The 16,988-nt window shown below is 38.9% G+C and overlaps 1 pseudogene; it reads left to right on the top strand.

The window, feature by feature from the left end:
• The first annotated feature begins 575 nt into the window (after positions 1 to 575).
• On the top strand, positions 576 to 1,903 carry LOC125180116 (palmitoyl-protein thioesterase ABHD10, mitochondrial pseudogene; annotated as a pseudogene).
• Positions 1,904 to 16,988: the final 15,085 nt, after the last annotated feature.

The following is a 16,988-nucleotide window of genomic DNA, read 5'->3' as shown; positions in this document are numbered from 1 at the left end:
TTTCAATAAGGAGCAAGTGTGGCATTGACCATTTGTTTCATGATTTGTTTTTTTGCCCAAGCAATTAAACCTTACACATGCTGTTGCTGTTACACATCCCAGGATATCTAATTCCTGTGGCTCTAGGGGCACTTGCGGTAAGTAGACAGTCCAGTCTTTGTTATCTGCCAGGTTCCCCACCAGACATGTTGTAGACGGGTCGTTTCATTGGCTCCACCAGATCCAAGAACCTCCTCCCATCTGACCTTTAGTGCACTGCTGTATTAATCAGCTCCAGATTATTACCAAACGGGTCACCCACAATTCCCCATTTTTTTGTTCCCACTAGCCATACCGTGCGTATTGAGCGACTAATCATTTTTTGCAGGCATTGCAACAGTCATGGCACGACTGCTAGGATTGTGACAAATGCGATAAGCAGGATAAGTGCTCCTTTTATCAGCTCCGTCAACCACCCAGTTATTCCTAGCCCCTTTAACCATGAATCTAATCCCAGTGAGCTTGTTGTTAGCTTGTCAGATAGTTCATTCAGCTTTTTCAGCTGTTGAAAAACTGTCTGGGAGTTATCGCTCAGATTCATACAACACATACCCTCAAATTCCTCACACCCATGGCCTTGGGCTAATAGCAAAAAGTCGATAGCGGCCCTGTTTTGCAAAGTAGCGTGTTGAATAGAATCAGTATCTGCCAAGAGAGCACTTAGCGCAGCAGACGTAGCATTGTTTTGTTTGGCAAGCCAGCACCCTAATTTATTGAGTGTTGTCAGAGCTTGGACAGCAGCGACACTGGGTGTAAGGAAGGAGGCTAAGATAACTTTATCAGCCTTCCAGAAATCAAGATTGTCCTTGCAGTCTTTCTGGTAGTGATTGACCACTCGTCTCATCTGCCTATGGAGCTTCGTGATATTCAATATCATAGACATATTAGGTGTCAATAAAGTTAAACGTCACAAGGTGCAAGGTCCTCCCGCAATATGCGAGGGGACACCCTGCCAGGCCTGGTCGCCACAAATAGGAACACCCCGGCTGGCAAGGCCAGTGGTGTGTTCGAGGACCTAGATATGTTATGGGTGATATAATTGCACCATTTAGATTCATTCTGGTACACAGATAGGCTGGCCGTGATGTTAACCGCAGAGATACCGGCCATGGGCATGGCACGGGGGCTGCGCGGGGCCGGCAGCTTGTGGCAGCCGCTGCGGGCGGCCCCAGGGCTCGCTGTTTGCAGGCAGAAGTCATCAGTCAGCTTTTTGACTCGACCAGATCGACCAAATCTAGCTTACCATAGACTAAAAGGCAGGAATCCAGGGGTTATTTTCCTACCAGGCTTTAATTCCAATATGAATGGTCAGAAAGCAACTGCCCTTGAGGATTTCTGCAGCTCTCTAGGTCATGCCTTCGTCAGATTTGATTATACAGGATGTGGAAGTTCAAGTGGTAACTTTGAGGAGTGTACAACTGGGAAGTGGAGAAAAGATGTTCTGTCTATGCTGGATGAACTTACAGATGGACCACAGATTCTGGTGGGCTCCAGCTTAGGTGGATGGCTGATGCTTCATGCCGCGATAGCATGCCCAGATAAAGTAGCTGCTCTAGTTGGAGTAGCTGTAGCAGCAGACCATGTTGTAACAACCTTTAAGAGGCTTCCCATTGAGACACAAAAAGAAATAGAAGAAAAAGGTGAATGGAAGTTTCCAACAAAGTATAATGAGGAAGGATATTACTCCGTGACATACGACTTCATTAAGGAAGCAGAAAATCACTGTTTGCTGAGTGGTCCCATTCCTATAACGTGTCCTGTCCGGCTCATTCACGGCATGAAGGATAGTGATGTCCCCTGGCAGATCTCTATGCAAGTTGCTGATTCTGTGATATTTTTCCCAGTATAATTGAACTTTAAGCAGGCAAGCTCATTAACACTTCCCAAGATATCTAGCTCCTGAGGCTCCAACGGGGCTATCAGTAATTGGACCACCCAACCATCCCAGTTGTTCATTGCCTCTCTGGAGGCATTTCCTTTATCTGAGAGGTTCCACCCCCCTACAAGGTGTGGCCTTGTCAATGTGCTGCTAACCAAATTTGTCAGATCCCTGTCTTCTACCGGAATCCCGACTAGGTAGGTCGTGAACGGATTTCTCGCGCTGGCCATAGACAGACACATATGGTTTTGTCTGGTCATGTTGGCGAAGGTGACCCAGATGTTTCATCTGGGCTGGATTGAGACCCAGGAGGCACCGAAGCTGCAGAGGCGGATGAGGATGATGGTCCCAACCACGGTCGCATGCCACGAGCCAGCACCCATTGTGGTCCTTGTCCTGTGGAAACACAAGTGTACCCTCGCTTCCCAGTTATTAAGGGATATGGTCCTTCCCACCCCCCAGTATCCAGATTTCTCATCATAACCATCGCTTTTCCTGTTGGAACGGACGTTAGTCCTGATTCCATTGATTTAAAATGCTTAATTATAGGTGGTATTTCTTCGTATTGAAAAGGTAGTGTCAAATGATTCATGACATATACCACTTTGTTTAATCTATTCTGCAGTGTCTCCTGTGTCTCCCCCTTTTTCTGTTTTGCCAATAAGTCCTTGAATGTGCAGTGAGCACGCTCTACTATTGCTTGTCCTGTGGGTGAGTGTGGAATGCCTGTCTTGTGAGTGATACCCCAGGTATGGAAAAAAACTCGCGTAGAGCAGCTCGGATAAGCCAGGCCATTATCAGTTTTTATTTCTTTAGGGATTCCGAGGGCAGCAAAGGCCGCATGGAAATGCGCCTGTATGTGACGGCTTGTTTCGCCTGTCATTGCAGAGGCCCAGAGCACGTGCGAAAAAGTATCTATCTACATGTGAACGTTTCGTAGCCTCCCAAACTCAGGAATGTGAGTAAGGTCAGTTTGCCAAATCTGAAGAGAAGAGAGGCCCCTAGGATTAACTGTAGTCGGTGAGCCTGGTTGTTGTTGACAATCCGGGCAGGTCTGTACTATGAGCTTAGCATCTCCTATGGGGATGGCAAACTGTTTGGACAATGCTTTTGCTGCCTGGTGGAAGAACTGATGTGATAGACGAGCCTGGGACAATGTATTTGGCACTGGGACTTGCAATGCAATGTTAGTCAATTGATCGGCCTGGGCATTTCCTTCTGTAAAGAATCCCAGGAGTGTCGTATGACTTCTAATGTGGATCACACAATAAGGGTGGATACAGTGCTCTACAAGAAATAATAACTCTTTAAATTTTAAGAATAGTGCCTCGTTCTGGATGTGTTTGATCTGAGATCTTTCAATTCATTGTGCTACTCCTACTGCATAATGTGAATCAGAGACAATATTTAGTGGAGCCTGGTCCCATTGCTTGAATGCCATTACTACCGCATGTAATTCTACTATCTGAGGGGAGCCCTGTATTGTTTCTATCACATGTTGCCAGTGACCTCTTTGTTCCCATGTGACTACAGCTTTTCCCGTTCTCCCTGACCCGTCTGTAAATAGTTTGTCCTTGGACTGGGTGCCATCGATATAGCGGCTTGTCCTCAACCTGTACATTATTATAAAAGGTAAGAATTTTATGAGGTGGGAGATGTATATCAAGTTGACCATTGAAACCTGAAAGGGCTGATTGTAGCTCTAAGCTATTCTGGAGGCACCAATCAAGGTAGTCTTTAACTATTGGAATGATAATGGATTTTGGTTCTTCTCCGGCCATTTCTATAATTCGTTCTCTACCCTTCCTAATCAAATCCAAAAACATTTCAATGCGGGTGGCAAGTGTCTTTGTCGTTTGGTGGGGTAGAAGCACCCATTCTAATAGCAGCAACAGGTCCATTGCGTTGGAGTCCCATTGCGCAATAATAGCTAAAGGTTGTGGATTCTGGTTGCATATGTAGAGCTGAATGGGTAAATTTTCTGCTCGCCGCTGGCATTGTTGGGCAGAGATCTTCTCCTGTATATGGTTTAGTGCTGCCCTGGCTTGATTAGTCAGCCGGCGGGGCGCATTAATATCAGTGTCCCCTTTTATCAACTCGAACAGGGGTGCTAGTGTATGGTTGTCAATTCCGCATTGTGTCCTTATCCAATTTATATTGCCTATAAGCTTCTGGACATCATTGAGCATGCAGATTTCCATTGTAATGGCTACATTTTGGGGTTGAATACTTTGCTGCAGTATCTTCCAGCCTAAATATTTCCAAGACGCCTCCATTTGAATTTTTTCTGGCGCGATTTGTAATCCCCATTTCTGTAACTCCTGCCGTAGAACAGGCAGTACTTCTTGCTTTAAGTTTTCTGTTGGACTGGAGAGCAATATGTCGTCCATATAATGATAGATGTATACATGCGGGAATCATTTGCATACAGGGCATAGTGCTCCTGCTACGTATGTTTGGCAAATTGTTGGGGAGTTTTTCATCCCTTGGGGCAGCACAGTCCAATGATACCTATCCATTGGTTCAGTCTTATTGATTTTTGGGACCGAGAACACGAATCGAGGAGCATCAGCAGGGTGAAGCGGAATAATAAATAAGCAGTCCTTTAAATCAATAATCACTATATTTCAGTATCAAGGGACCATAGCAGGAGAAGGTAATCCGGGCTGGGGAGCTCCCATATCTTCCATTGCATTGTTTATTTGATGTAAATTGTGAAGTAATTGCCATTTTCCGCTTTTCTTTTTAATAACAAACATGGGTGAATTTCAGGGGCTGGTTGTGGGGGTAATGTGTCCCAATTGTAACTGTTCTTGGACAAGTTCTTGGAGAGCAGTGACCTTTTCCGCAGGAAGCAGCCACTGATTCACCCACACAGGATTATTAGTCCTCCAGGTGAGTCTCATGCACGGTCGTTCGTTAATGGCCACTATCGAAAATTTTCCGGAAGGCTCAGGGTGAACGCGCCCTGTCCCATCACATCCCTCCCCAGAAGACTGACAGGTATGAGGGCAGCATGTGGCCGGACGTTATAGAGCGAGCCTTCATGAGTCTTAATGGTAAGCATATACCGGCTCTGAAAAGTACTGGAGACACCACTGACTCCCACAAGGCTTTTTGTGGTGGAATCTAACAGCCAACTTTTGGGCCAATTGTGAAGAGCAATTACTGTGACATCTGCCCTGGTATCCATTAACATGGTTATTTGTGCGGTCGAGGGGTCGGCCTTTGGGTGATAAAGTGTTAGGGTCAGTGTAGGTCTCTTGATGGTGATGGCCAAGGCCCAAAAAACTGATGGGGGTCCTGTCAATCCAAACCCTGCGTCATGTCGGTCACGCGTCTCTGCTTGTGGAACCATGGCTTTAAATAGTATTAACTGTGCAATTGTAGTCCCCTTGGGTATGAGCATTGGAGGAGAGGGAGTCCATGCCATTGTTTGCATTATTCCGTCATAATCAGCGTTGATGACTCCAGGCAGTACAAAAAGACCCCTTAGTGTGGTGCTAGACCGCCCTAGCAAGAGGGCGCTGCATCCCTTCCCTATTGGTCCCTTTACGTTTAGAGGTATTTTGCGGACCCGAGTGTCCCAAAGGGTGCAGCTTGTTACTGTGGAGACATCCAATCTGGCGCTTCCTCGGGTTTTGGCTGTGAGGGAATCCACGGTGACATAGTGGGTGGGATCGCTGGAGCAGTGGGCGGGTGCGGTCACGGTCCAGTAGTCATCATCGCCCAGGGCAGTGACTTCCGCAAGGACGGCCCACCCACGATGGAGGGCCGGGGCACTTGTGTCGTCACGCGGCCCCGCCCCACGCTCCACTTCCCATTTCCCTGCCTCGGTTGTAAAGGTTGTCCCTCTGCATTATGCTTTGAATGGCACTGACTAGCCCAGTGCCATCCCTTGCCGCACCGTGGGCAAATAGTGGGAGGAGCAGGGTTACCATGTTCCCCCCCCGCTCCTTGCTGTGGGCATTCAGTGGCAAAATGCCCCATGGCTCAACAGCAAAAACACCGTTTACCCCCAGTTTTAAGCACAGTAGCAAAAGCTCCGGCCAAAGTGGCAGTGTGATGCGCTATGGATCCAACTCGATTGCAAGCCTCTGACATTTGTACTAATGTAGTATTAGCAGGCAGGGCTTGGAGTATTATCTTACAGTCTGTGTTTGCATTTTCCACTGCCAGTTTTAGTATAAGGGCCTCTTTGGCATCGCAGTTGTCAATTTGTTTGTCCAAAGCATCTCGCAATCTATCAATGAATTGCATATAAGGCTCGGTAACTTGTTGCCTAATGCTGGTAAATGATGGCTCGACGTTTCCAACTTCAGGCAACTTCTGCATAGCCTGGAAGGCCAGAGACGCGGACTGCCGCAGGATGGCATCGTTGAGCCTAGCCTGCAATCTCGGATCAAGTAACGGCTCAGTCCCCGTCAACTGTGGGATCCCGGCTCCCAGGAGGGTGTTGCCAGGCTGCCGTTCCATGTTATCCAGGGCGGCTAATTCGCACCCTTCTTTCCATTTTTGCTCCCAGGGTAATTTTTGTGTTGGCATTAAAATCATCGTGGCTATCTGAAGGCAATCATACGGCACCAACAATTGACCAGTCATAACATTTTCTAACAATGACCGAGTAAATGGTGCATGTAATCCATATATAGTCACTGTCTTTCTTAATTCTTTAATTAGGTCCCATTGGAAGGCATTATATTAATTTGGACCGTTGGGTCGCACCTGCACCAGGAAAACCATTCCTACCGGGTCCCCGTCCTTCAGCGCTTCCCGGCGCACCAGCTCCCATCGTTTCCACAGGTCGAAAGCTCAGGCCCCCAAGGAGGCATTATGGGGGGTAGGCAAGGTGGGAGCCAAGGGGGTCAGCGGGGAGGGGCCTTGCGGCGGCAGTGGGGAGGGGCTCTGCGGCGGTGGTCCGCGGCCCTTTTCCTTGTCATCCCCCAGGTCTATCAAATTGGTGACCTCTGGTGACCTTGCAGGCTCTGATCTCAGTTCGGCTGCTTTTATTGCCTGGGCAGCGGCGTTCTGTACTTTCTTTTCTGCCTGCCATGATCTTAAAGTCTCTGTAACCAGCCGCCACATAGTCATCACCTCAGCAGCATGAGTATCCCCATGGGACACTGCTTCCCATATTTTTTCCCCTGTTTGGTCCCAAGTTTTTACATCAAATACTGTAGAAGCCATTGAGGGGAACCCTTGTTTTCACAAAATTTTCAATAGTAGCTTTATCTTAAATGGATCATATTTTACTCCCCTTTCTATTAGGAGTTGCTTTAGTAATTTTGCTATAGCCTCTTCCTCTGCTGAAAGGCTAGCTCCCATGATTAATGCCCAGCTGCTCACCTGTCCTTCAGGTGATGTCCCGGGGTTGAAGCTGCAGTCCAGCTGTGAGCTTGACTCGTTTGGCTGTGTTCTGTTCAGACTCTCGTGCAGCGCTGCTCCTCCCTGACCACATCGGGGTCACCATTTGAAGGGATGAACGACACAGACTCGTGATGGCTCTTGAACAGAAGAACCTTTATTGCCATTTTTCACTACTACATATACCTACCCCGTAGCCCCACGCGCTGTCCATGCACCTGAATCTGTCATACAATTGGTTAGAGACCCTGAGACGTGCCTTGAGCCAGCCAGCAATTGGCCACTGCCCAAAGCTCATCTTTAACACTGTAGCCAATTTACTTTATCTCGACCTTGCTCAAGTTTTTGGTTCTACCGCTGTTTTCCTCATTAACTCAGGAACGTGTGAAACAGCACAAAGCTCCCTGTGAATTCCCTTCACAGTTTTTCATTCAGAATATTTGTTTGAGGCTGGACATTTATGGTTTCTTTCTGATCAGGCAAAGATTTCCTTTTCTAGCCTAATGCCTTTGAACATGGCTTTCCACTTCACAAAGTATGACTGCTCAGGAAAAACAAAACAAAACAAAACAAAAACAAAAACAAACAAACAAAAACACTCCTGCCTAAATATGTGCTGGTTTTACAGCTGCTCAGAAGGCTGTTTCAAACTTTTACATGTTGAAGGAATCCTGACAAGAAATATGTCTACAATACTGAAGTATTGAAGCTGCAGTCTTTAATAACTGAATGGTACTATCTCCACAAGCAGTAATGGACTAAATACCCGTGTGTCTGAAACCAAATGTAGTAACAGATCACAGCTTGTAAATATGATTACTGGACTAACCCACTTTTATTTGCAAAACTCTTGAATGAAAATGGGAACAGACTTATTCATTAACAACCATGAAAAGTGACATTTCAGAAAATTCCTACCTTTGTTTTTGTGAAGAAATAAAAAGTTGTGACAGCATGTTAAATGATTGATTAAAGGCAGTGATTTACATTCCTTTTATATTTTCCCCTTGCATACTTTGATCAAAAATGTTACTTTTCATTTTGATAAGTTGGAGTGCATTTATGTACTCACACTCTCAGAACAAAAATGCAATTGTACACTCTGAAAAAACAGCAAACCTAAAGGGGGAAAGATATTTGCCATTTGACCTGGGAATATTCCTGCAGCTGCCTTCCACTTTCATTTCCTTTTCATAGCAACTAAGCAAATGGCTCTAAACTTCAGAAGTGAGAAATCCTTAAAAGAATTTATTAGAAAGATATTCCTGAGGCCCTGTCTTTGGTTGCACCCAGAGTCCACAGACTTTGTCTTTAAATTTTTAACAGCATGCACAGAATTTCTTCTGTGAGACTTCAGCTTAGACTTTCAATACACCTCAAGTGGTATGGGGTGCAAATGACCTGAGTTCCTACAAAGAACACACTGCAACTCACATTTCAGTTAATCTTCTGTTAATGTCTCAAAAGAGAAAGCAAATACATTGCCTAGGAGGAGATGTTTCACTTTGCAAAATTGGCATATCCACTGCTGTGCCATCATCATAACACTGCATGACCCTTTCAAGTGACTAACACAGATGTGTTTCTTGAAAGCTTTTGAGACTGACCTTTACAGCTTCTGTTTTTTTTGTTTGTTTTTGTTGTTTGGTTTGTTTGTTTGTTTGTTTTTTAACAGTCACACATATTATGTTTCCCAATGTGACAAGTATCTGTAGCTCTACAAAAAGAGGGCTCCAATTCCTAGGAAGAACTTTAGGATTTGTAGCAATCAAATAATAAATTTTTCGTTCAAAACATGCTTTTAATTATATTTGCCTAGAGTGTTGCTCTCCTGACAAGTCCACAGATGAGAGTACGAGAGTCTGGTATTATTTTCTCCAGCCCATTTCCTCCCTTTCATAAAAGGAAAACCTTTTGGACCAATTACTTTCCTGCAGGATAATTCTCAGATATTCTAAGCCTGCTGGGTTAACAGCAAATAATTACATGTGGATTCCCAAGAAACACGTCACATTTTTTTTTCTTGGCAATACATTTCAACATAATCAGTATAATGATTAAAATGGGGGGGGGGGGGGGGGGGAATATATGATAAGAAAGCATGTGCTATAAACTCATAGCTACAAGTTGATGTATTACAGAAAAGCAAATGTTGGGTTATGTTGGGTTTACAGATTTGGATGACTATGTATGAATCCATACAACTGTCAAACACAAGAAGAATATAAATGACCAAAAATGTCAAGTCAGTCCTGAAGATTCCACTTTTTAAAGGCAATTCTTTATCTATCTTGAGGACTAGATAAAGAAGAAGGGAAATGCATCAAAAATAAATAAATAAATAAATAAATAAAAATCCAAACCTGATATTACTGAGATCAATATTTTACATGGAGATATATGAAAAGATAAAAAATACAGGGACATATGTAGTTACTAACTAGTTATCAGCTTCCAATTCCAGTCTAATTTAAAATGCCCTATCTATTTAAATAAGATTTTGGTTTTTAGCCCTTTGTTTAACCTTAAAACACAGTTTAAAACTATCACTTCTGGAGAGAAAAAATGACACATTTTCCTTAGTTTGAGAGACTCTATAACATTATACAGAATCTCCTAAGTCTGTAATGTTCAAAAGCAGAATGATCTATTTCAGAGCAAAAAATTAAACTACAGTTAAGTTGTTAAAGGACAATGATAAACAGGATATGCTATTAAATGCATATATAGAATGGAATTTAAACTTGTTGAGAAAGGAAAACCTGTTAAATCAGAAAACTGAGATTACCTAAAATTTAGTTTTTATGTCATCCAATAGCTTTAATCAAGGCAAAACAAAAGCTTCAGCTCTGAATGCCAATAAAACATGATATTAATTGACACAAACAGTATAGAAACAGTAAATCAGCCATTTGTGGAATTTTAGCCCTAATTGCATCTATGTTTAGGCATAAGTATATAGCAATGAAAAGCTGACAGGAAAAGATTTAAATCAAAAAGAACCATAATACAATTTCTGTTCAAAGCACTGATAATTTTCCACCTTCCAAAGCAATACTATGTTTGTCTTTTAACCATCCTTCTACATCCATTTTCTTTACCCCAGCACAATACAGAAATGGAAACTATGTTAACAACAGCATTTTCAAAGATGTTTAAGTGTTAAGTTCCCGCAGGGCTACAGACAACAAAAAAAAATCCCGATTGGAAGCCTTGAAGAAAGTTTTTTTTAAAAAAAACTCCTCAACCATTCCTGCCAGGAATTATTATTTATGCTTTCTAAGGAACAGGGTAGAAAAGGAAAGAAAAGGAAAGAAAAGGAAAGAAAAGGAAAGAAAAGGAAAGAAAAGGAAAGAAAAGGAAAGAAAAGGAAAGAAAAGGAAAGAAAAGGAAAGAAAGAAACGGAAAGAAAAGGAAAAAGAAAAGGAAAGAAAAGGAAAGAAAATGAAAGAAAAGGAAAGAAAAGGAAAGAAAAGGAAAGAAAGAAAGAAAAGAAAAGAAAAGAGAAAAGAAAAGAAAAGAAAAGAAAAGAAAAGAAAAGAAAAGAAAAGAAAAGAAAAGAAAAGAAAAGAAAAGAAAAGAAAAGAAAAGAAAAGAAAAGAAAAGAAAAGAAAAGAAAAGAAAAGAAAAGAAAAGAAAAGAAAAGAAAAGAAAAGAAAAGAAAAGAAAAGAAAAGAAAAGAAAAGAAAAGAAAAGAAAAGAAAAGAAAAGAAAAGAAAAGAAAAGAAAAGAAAAGAAAAGAAAAGAAAAGAAAAGAAAAGAAAAGAAAAGAAAAGAAAAGAAAAGAAAAGAAAAGAAAAGAAAAGAAAAGAAAAGAAAAGAAAAGAAAAGAAAAGAAAAGAAAAGAAAAGAAAAGAAAAGAAAAGAAAAGAAAAGAAAAGAAAAGAAAAGAAAAGAAAAGAAAAGAAAAGAAAAGAAAAGAAAAGAAAAGAAAAGAAAAGAAAAGAAAAGAAAAGAAAAGAAAAGAAAAGAAAAGAAAAGAAAAGAAAAGAAAAGAAAAGAAAAGAAAAGAAAAGAAAAGAAAAGAAAAGAAAAGAAAAGAAAAGAAAAGAAAAGAAAAGAAAGAATGAAATGTAAACTCTCATTTTTAATTTTAAAACACAGAACCAAGTTGAAATTCCTCACTGAGAATGTCATGGCATATAAAAAGTGTTACTAAACAGTCCGTTTAGACCTATGCTCTTTCTTCACTGTTCCTTTTAACTGAAGACAGAAAGTATCAAAAAAGCATGTGGAATTGCACAGCAGTAGTGCTAGCTGAAGATACTTTTTGACTCATTTACATACGTTTCACAGCACAATATTCTCTATTGCTTTACACCTAATGCAGTCATTGCAGAGTCAGACACCATCACACCTATACCTTGCTTTAGTTTGCACAGATAAAGGACTTAGGAAGATACATGGTGATTAAGGATCATACCACTGGGCCCAATTATCTATTGTTCTATAGTACTTTTTCATGAATCTGAAAATATGAAGTATATTTAAATATAAAGTATATTTTTAAACTAGGCCAGACACTGCTGAGGAATATCCCAAATATAAAAGGGTTATACTCAAAAGAATTGCAGCTACATCTTTGCCCCCATTTCCTCAGTCTTACTCATGGGAAAAAAGGGTAGAGGCAAGAATAGCTGACAAACTGTCAAATTCTAACTTTTCTTACTTTTTTAACATCAGATTTACTTTCTATTTTTAACCTGCATGTATCTGATTTTTACTTTATTTCAGGTTTACTGTGTTCAGGTTAGATGATCAGGAGGACCTGAAGGAGAGAAAAGGCTCCTGGGTAATAATAAAAATACGGTTTATGTGCAAGATTACAGGTTTCAACAGTAGCAGGGAATGAGTATGGAACTGGAAGTGATTTTGATGTACTAGCTGTGTTGGCTACGCATTGGCTATGGTGAAAAAAAAAAAAAAGTGTAACAATTTGAAAAAAAAATCACGTGTAACAATTTCAACAGTATGTATCTTTAACTTATGATTAAAAAATACAGTTCATTAGAATAGATGAGGTTGGAGGGGCAAGGAGGCAACTGAATGGAAAACAGCAAAACATGAAGTAATCATAACATAGACATTGGACATAAGTATTATGAAGTAATCATAACATAGACATTCAACACCAAGGTGAGCAGGGAGGATGAGAAGTTACTGTTGTGAGGCAGCATCATCATGAACTGCATCCCATGATGGTATAATGTAATATAATATAGCTGGTGCAATTCAAAAGGCAAAGAATTCAAGGACAAGCCAAAAGTCATTCCTAATAAGATACTTCCAGCAGGATTTAAAACTGCATTAAAATAGGGAAAACAAGTCTACGAACACAATTATGTACATAAATGTGAAGATTTGCTGTTCAACGTATGAAGACATATCTGTCAAATTTTGTGAGCTGTCAGTTTGTCCTTTAGGTCAGATATAGTCACTGTTTAAGGTTTTCTATCTCAAATGGAAGTTATTTAATTAAGCTTCCTTTTCTTAAAAAAAATAAAAAAATAAAAAAATTGTTGATCATTTTTACTAAATAAAAAATACCATAGCATACAATATATGTTTTCTCCTCTGTATTTACACACTTAAAGTAAAATTTGTACCATTTTGGTGGTTTTTTTTTTAACCTTACCCATGTAGCAAGAACATTTTTTGAATCTAAAGAAGAACTAGATTTGCAGGATACAGTAATGCAGATTCACTTTATTGCAATCCATTCCTTGCAGTTCAGTACAAAAACAAAAATCATCAGGATTAAATTTTTTGCTCTTTTTGACTTAAGAGAACATAATACATACGCATCACAGATTCAAGAGCATTTTCAATACAATACTGTAACATGTCAACAGATAAATTTGAAATTTAAAAGCAAAATTAAAGCCTCTGCTGAGTTGATGACTTCTGCATCATCTGTAAATTTACGTATTCAATGTGTGTTGTTCATATTTAATTAATATTCAGGCTCAGTTCTAGTTCAGTCTCTCTCAGCTGACAGGTACAACTTCCACTTTCTTTTGAACATCTCAGACTTTAATAAGGAAATTAATAAGCCCATTTGATTCAAAATTTAAATTTGTATTACCTTTACATCCTAACTCTGAAGCACAAATCATTAGTGTTGAATTAATTGAAGTTTAAATTTTATAAGAAGGTAAAGGGTGAAAAGAAGAAATGTTTTAGTCATGCTTCCATGTATGAAATCAATTCCATTTTTAACCACTGGGGGAAAAAAAAAAAAAAAAGAATGGTGTAGAAAAAAAAAATCCTTCATTAAGAGAAGTGCAATCCATTCATTAAAATTCAAATCAGACTTTCCCATGCCCTAAAAATTACACACAATAATGTTTTCTTTGCTGAAAAAGGTTTTTGGTATTAAAGGATATTTGGTATTAATGGTAGTTCGCCTTTGCAATTATAACTTATTTACATAGCTGTAAAACTGTAGAGCTGGAAGAGGCCCTAAGATTCAATTAGTCCATTCCTTTCTGAGTGAGTGTTTTACCATTATTTTTGTCATTTCTCAAAGATGACTATCTAGTTCAATTTTAAGAAAAACACAACAGAGGACAACCCTTTTTACAATCCGTTCCATTGTGATATCCATACGTGGGAAGCTTTTGCAATGGCAAAACTGGATCTTCCTTCCCAAAGTTTAAGCACATTAGTTCATATTTCATTCTTTGCAGACACAGAAAATAGGTTACACCTAATGCCTGTTTGCAAATCTACAAGGTATTACATGGTTGCTTTCTTCCTCTCAGGAGCTGTGATTCCACTTTTCTTCAACAGTCATACTTCCTAAGCCTTGTATAATTTTCCTGTTTCCTGAATTCATGCTAAATAGACTAACTTCTAAGGTGCAACACTTCAAACCATATCTAATGCTCTTATATTTGTCTATAAATAGGCTCTGCATGTGTTTAAATACATTTATATTGCCTTTGTGTATTTAAGTTAATAAAAGTTTCCCACTAGTGCTCATGCCAAACCTTTAAAGGATCAGACGTTACATACAGTCAGTTTTTTAATCTTGTAAAAACTTAAATTGTCACCTGTGGCTATCAAAGGATTTAGGTTAGTGGGGGTTTCTTCTTTTGTTCATTTTTCTTGCCTAGTATGAATTTCAGAAATTTTTTCATCAGGGCATGTTGCAAAAGGTGTTAAAAAAAAAAAAAAAAAAAAGACCCAAAACAATCTAAAGAGATCTAAGGGATTCAGATGTAATAATTCTTTTTTCAGTGTATCATCATAGTTAAGGTGAACAATGGATGACATTATTAATGTAAAACTTCTTATTTTATTAATAATTTTATTAAAAAGTTCAGATAACTTTAAATCTATTTTATTGCCCTGATTCTTACTAATTGCTTCATTTCTCCACATGGAAAAAAAAAATAATAATCTTCTTTAAGGATGCTTTGTAATTAAACATTACATAATTTCAAATGCAAGTGCCATTAAATTAATAGGAAACATATTTAAATCCTGTAAGTTTACTGTGGAATTAAGTAGCATTACTGTATCAGTTACACAAACTGTGGAGGTAGGATATAGCATACCAACTTTTCAGTTCACTCTAATATCAGTAAATTTAGGAATTCTGCTCTATCGGCTGCTTCTTTTACAATCTCTTTGTGATAACTTTATTTCAGCTATAGAAGATTCTCATTGAAAACAGTCAAAGGCACCACAGGAAAGACGTGAAAAAAATGACACAATAGAATCTGGTGTCTGCAAAGATGATTGACCAACTCTAGTTAGTAATTTCATTTTAACAGAAAATTTGTATTTTAAATGATATCTTGTAGCTTTTTCTTTCTGAACTCTATCTACTTCCTTCACCTAGTGTTCACTTTAAAACAGTGCTTATTTTGCCTCTCATAAAATTAAATATTTTCTGTTATCTAGAGATCATTATATTATCATGTGATAAGTAATGTTGCAAAAGTTTTTTTCATTACCTATGACACATCTTTAATCAAGAACTTATATATGAGTTTGCATTCTGTGTATTAGAAATATGTCAGTTTAGCTGTACTTAATATCTTTGCTCAATATTTTACTGTTTGGTAGCCTAAACTAATTTACAATTACTCTGTTTAGCATTTTGCATTAGACCAGAAAGTGTTTAAAAATAAAATATGTACATTTTACTAATAATGCATGCTAAAAGCAACATTCCACAAAAATATATAAAGTCATTTTATCTGTTTATAAATGCAGGTACTTGTGATTATCACCACATTTTTCTACATTTGTCAATGTTACATCTGTTCCTGTTAGATTTTCATGGTTAAATTGAGACTTAACATAACTACACAGAAACCAAAGATAACATTCAAAAGACCATTTTATTCCTGCCTATATGATGATATAAACTGAAAACAGTCCAAAGGTGTAATATTTAAATCTAGATTTAAAAATAAATCTAATTCATTAAAAGGATCATCAAGTTGCAGTGTGTCTCATAACAAAGGCAGATTATTACCTTTGAGAGCTTGAATCCCAACTGAAATTCTACCTTGCAACCCTACATAGATAAAATTCTTTAGCTTCAATATGACATTACAATTCAGGACTATTTTGTATCATAATATTTTACTCTACAGGTTATGTTAAAAAACAGAAGGTGTTTTAAAGGAAAACAGCATCTTCTGGTAGGAAGTGAGTCTGTAGACCGTAATTAAGTTTCAAAACTTCAGATTGACATCTCAAATGTACAACATACTATAAAAAGAATCCAAAATACAACTTTTGACTTAAAATGAGACATGGTCCTTAGCGATTAGAATGAACCAGATGGAAACAGCTATTAGAAATTAGAAGTCTTTGTAGTTGTCAGAGTGCATAAATACACTCTTGCTAGAGGCATTAAGTGGCACAAACCACCTTTTGTTCTTCATATTACCAAAGGACAGGCAATGAATGACAGCTTTTGCAATACTCAATTTTCTTTGATGGAGGGGAAAGAATAGGAGAAAATGCAGAATTTGTAACATTGTAAGTATAATAATAATGGTTGCTCCAGCTGTGAGTGGAAAGAGCAAAGCTTCTGCAAGTTGTTGTAGTCATATGAAGAAGAATCGCACTTAAAAATAAAACATACCAGAGCATTTAGAAAATGGGGATTCAAGTGTCTGGAACTATAAGGAATAATAGGGTCAAGCTATCATATTTTTGACTCCTATGTGACTTGCATAATTTACAACATTCAACCATCAGTACCACACAAAACAAAACTCTACAGTAACTCATTTTTAAAGTTTACTAGCTGATTATCAAATTTGTATTTGATGTTTTCTTCCAATTCTCTCTAGAAGACACTTTGAAAAAAAAAAATATAAAAACCCATATTGGCTAATAATTTTCAAAACTAAGAAATAAAACAGTGTAATGAAATAAAACATCAGGGCAACAAAAGTGATTGAGGATTGAGGATGAAGGTCATATGATTCATAATAGTAATAAATAATAATAGTACTATTAAAATTGTTATGTGCACAGTAAGTTTGTACTCCTTCTCCTGAAGTTAGGTTCACACTTTCCCTGCTCACACCAGTCCCAAGATGGACCCTTGAGGGATATTACTTGTCACCGGCCTCCACCTGGACATAGAGCCATCGACCGTAACTCTCTGGCTGCAGCCATCCAGCCAATTCCTTATCCACTGAATAGTCTACCCATCAATTCCAAATCTCTCCAA

Source organism: Anser cygnoides, chromosome 2 (genome assembly GCF_040182565.1).
Source record: "Anser cygnoides isolate HZ-2024a breed goose chromosome 2, Taihu_goose_T2T_genome, whole genome shotgun sequence".
Lineage (NCBI taxonomy): Eukaryota > Metazoa > Chordata > Aves > Anseriformes > Anatidae > Anser > Anser cygnoides.
The sequence above is the reverse complement of the archived record's forward strand: the minus strand, read 5'-3'. Positions and strand labels throughout refer to the sequence as shown.